The sequence below is a fragment of the Salvia miltiorrhiza genome, chromosome 1, assembly GCF_028751815.1.
Source record: "Salvia miltiorrhiza cultivar Shanhuang (shh) chromosome 1, IMPLAD_Smil_shh, whole genome shotgun sequence".
NCBI lineage: Eukaryota > Viridiplantae > Streptophyta > Magnoliopsida > Lamiales > Lamiaceae > Salvia > Salvia miltiorrhiza.
In genome coordinates, this window is record NC_080387.1 from 33922445 (window position 1) to 33926864 (window position 4420).

Consider the following 4420-nt stretch of genomic DNA (forward strand, 5'->3'; position numbering starts at 1 on the left):
TAAACAACTTCTAAGCTGTTTTGAGCAGCTTATAAGCTCAGCCAAACACCCTCTAAGTAGCGGATCAGATCGTTTGTGCCCTGCTGCCACAATTTAGTGTGTATCACAGTATATCATTATTAATTTTATATTTTATAATTTTTTTTTATAAAAATAAAAATATTATTATATATACTAACTAATTAACATTTATCACTAAAAAATAAAATTTTTAAAAATTATATATACTAACTTTTGAATTAATTAACCAAAACAATCTATTGTTAATTCAAATAAATATAAAAAAAATAATTATCCTAATTGGACGAGTGAACCCTTGTTAATTATCTTTATATTATATTAAAGTATACTCCCTCCATCCACCAAAAATATAGCACTTTTGGTGGGCACAAGTTTTAATAAAATTGAATCAATTGATGGTGATTTTTATGTAGTGGAGAAAGGGTCCCACCATTTTTTTAAATGAGTGGTTGGGATTGAATTGAGGGTAATTTTTTTGTAAATAAATGATTGTTGTGAAATAGAAAAAATATCATAACCTTGTTTTGACGATCCCAAAACCCCTTAGATTTTATTTTCTAGATTAGACTCTTTTCGAACTCAAGTGTTAGAGTTCTTTTTCTAGTTAGACTGAAGCGGCAAAGCTTGAATACTGAAGACTGACGAAGACCTGACTGAAGAATCTCGACTGAAGTAGTGATCAACTGAAGCTCACTTGAAGTTATTACAACAATAAATGAAGGTCTTGTGCTGGAGTGAAGAAGCAATCTTTAGCCGAAATATTCTCTGAAGACTTGTTTAAGGATCAGAAGAATACAACGGACTGAAGCTACAAAAAGACGGACTGAAAATGCATTAAATGCTGAATTGGAATTTTATTGAGAAAAAGAAAAGCGAAAAAAAAAACAAAGAAAACCCGTTGAAGGCACAACAGACGCAAACTAACGGGCTACGAAACTATAACGGCGAAGACCCAGAGGGAAAAACATCGTGAGAGGAAAAAAGAGTCAAGAAATGTGCAGGAGCTACATAGCAGGAACCCCATGACAATCAAAAATCAAGAGCATCATCCTCCGGATGATTATAAGAATCTATGATGTCCCCCCAACGTTGATTAGAGACCGTATGAATATCAGAATCCATGATGTCTCCCCAACGTTGATTAGAGACCGTATGAATATCAAAATCCATGATGTCCCCCCAACGTTGATAAGAGACCCCCGTCATCGCAAGAGCCGCTGCATCCCCGGGAATATCCGAAGGTCTACTAATATTGGAGCCTGGAATAGCAGGATGTCGTAACCGGTGCTTTAAAGAGGTATCAGAAACCCCCCCTTTCCCGAATTGCTTGGTAGCGCCCTTAGGACGCCCTCTGCCTCGCTTGCCCGAAGGAGCTTCAGTGAGCTCGACTGTTGATGAGGCTGGGCGAACCTGATCAAGAGGCATATCACTCCTCCCCGAGGCCACACGTGTAGAAGGTTGCTGTCTGCCAGTTGCATGAGTCGAGTCATCATGCAGAGGAACGATTGAAACACCAGACTCAGGGGTGCGAGCGATGCAAGGCGCATCCTGAGATGCTGAAGTCGTAATAGCGGCTGTGGGAATGCCACTACTAGAATTAGGCACAACATGTGTGGTAGACACTGACCCAGACGGTTTCTCGAGTACCACTTGGGAAGCATGGATGCCCAAAAAATCTGGTTCAGTCATCGTAGCCGCATCGATCCCATGACTTGAATCCTCAATAGCAAGAACGTTAAGACAATTGGCTTTAGTAGGAGAAGTTGCCCTCAAAGCCGGAGAACCCACAACCAACACCGGTCCCCTCGGCGTGAACTGTTGTTGCTCCGTCAAAGGAGCAGCCTGCTGCTGCTCGGGCTCTTGCTGAGATTGTGAGCCATCTGCCGCCTCCTCTGAGAGAAGCGCAAACCGATTTTTATCCTGAGTTCGCGGGGAAAGTTGCTGCTTCTCCTGCTGAGTATGTCCCGAAGCCGGAACCACCTGCCATTGAGGACCCTCCGGCACCGGTCTTTTGAGAACCTCTGCTGAATTCTTGCGACTCCCTGGATCAGTTTGGTTATCTCCCTTAGTTATCACATTTTCCTTTTCCGAATTCACCTTAACCTGATCTGTGATCTCCACTCGAGGTTGTTTCTTATTGCAATTATCAACACAATGCCCAGTGATCCTGCAATGTGTACAGTAAAGAGGTAATTTCTCATAATAGAATTCTACGTGATAAGCCATATCATCTCCTTGAACTTGCATCGACTCTTGCAGCGGAAGCGATAAATCAACTTCGACAAGCAGCCGAACATAATGCCCAACATCGGCATAGGCAGACGCCCCATCAATTTTAATAGAAGTGCCAACAACGTTGCCAATAGCTGTGATAACTTCAGGATGCCAGAACTCCACAGGAAGATTATATATTCTAACCCAAACTTGGCTCAACGAAGAAACTTCCTTATAGGGATTAAACCCTTTCACCCACTCCCTCATACGAAGGGATCCCTTCGACAACTTCCAGAACTTTCGATCCTTAACAATGTTCTTATCCTCCATTGTATCAAACTTCAAGATATAAAAGCCCTTACACATTGGAATCAACTTCCACTCCGATGAAATCTTCCATATCGATTGTAGTTCCTGCTTAAGTTCAGCGGTAGGACGAGGTGTATCACCTTTTTCCAATAACAGTTTTCCAATAATTGCGTATCGAAATTCCTCAAACCGTTTCTTGCAAAATTCAGAAGGCAAAGAAAGAGTAAAGCCATGACCTGATTCTTGTGCCTGAAGCGCCGTGAACTTATGAGCAAAGACATCTGGGCGTCGCAAAATGCGGGGGGCAACCGCACCAGCGTAAGAACCACGTTGATTATCCGGGAGAAAATCCCTCTTCGCGCCGGAGCCATCAGGACAAGTCTTTGTCGCAGCAGCATGAGAAGGGTTATTTCCAGGAGAGAAATGAGTGTCTAGTGTCGTCGGTTGCACCCCCGTAGAGGATCTGGCATCGACAGTGGCTAGAATACTCTGTTCGTGGGCAGAGATCAGATATTTTCCCCCAGCAGGCTGGTGAGCAGCAATAGCCGGCCTGTTCGGTAAGAAATTGTTGGAGACTGTTGGAAAGTCTTGAAAGGGAACGGAATTGAGCGAAGAGGATGCCATAGCGCAGCCGCCGAAGAACCGACAACGGTCAACGGCGACAGATCGAAAACCCAACAGAGGCGGCTAACGCCAGATCGCGAGGTTGGAGAGTCCTGGAGGAATCGCCGAAGGGACGATGGAGATGGCCGATCTCGAACAGGCGGTGGCGTCGGCGTCGGCCGGGGTGAGGCTGCGGTTCTCTGAATCGTGTGTGGAACCGAAAGAAAGAACCCAGCAGATATCAGCGAGAACCTCGGCCGAGCAGCGGGATAGATCCGATCTATCCGCCCAAGAAAGTTGTAGCCATCGGCGGCCCGCGGCTGAGACACCAGCTGCCATCGGCGGCCCAAGAAAATGCATTAAATGACATACCACTTAGACGAATAAAGACAAATGATATCTTCTAGTACACGCCACATTAAATGCAAATGACAGAGCATTAAATGCGGGGATATGGCAAATCGTCCTTCACCGAGCAGAGTTACTTCATCCGTGTTACTTTACACTGTAACACCATCTCCTCATGCCTGAAGACCCATTTTGGCGAAAAGGGAGATAGAGGACGAAGACCCTGAGCACATATCACATCAAGTGTCAGCGGCAGTATTTGAAGAAGGATCTCCCCCAACGGATCTATTCTTCATCATCCGCCTATAAATAGAGCTCAAGGAATAACCTTCAACCTCACTGATTCAAAGATTTACGCTGAAGCTCTGCCAAAATATCGAGTCAGCCACTACTTAGCTATTAAAACTTGAATCGAAGAAGAGAGTAAACCTTGTTGTAAAAATCAGTCTGCCTGATTTATAAACACTCTCTTATAAGTGTCTAGGCAATCATATTCTTATATCCTTAGCCTAGTCCTTCATTACTCGAGAGCTTGTTCTCAGTAATCTTAGTTGGAAGATTTACAAACCCATTTTCAATCGAGAGAAAAGAGTGTTGGAGTTTTAGACAGTTGTTTAAACTCAAGCGTTCTCAGTCCCTGCAAGCTAGACGAATGAAGTCTTAGGGTTCTTGAGAGATTGAGAAAAGAAAAGAGAAATCCAACCCGGTGCGTTGGTACTGAAACGGTTGGTTCAATTGTTAAGTTTGTTATGCACCCGTAAGCACAAGCGTAATCGATTGTCAGTGTGATCAACTGACCGTGGACGTAGGAAAAGGTTTTCCAAACCACGTTAAAAATCTCTGCGTCATTTACTGTTTTCAGTATTTCATATCCTTCTGTGCTCAAAGCTTATATATACTGAAACTGCTAACTTGAAAAAAGAAA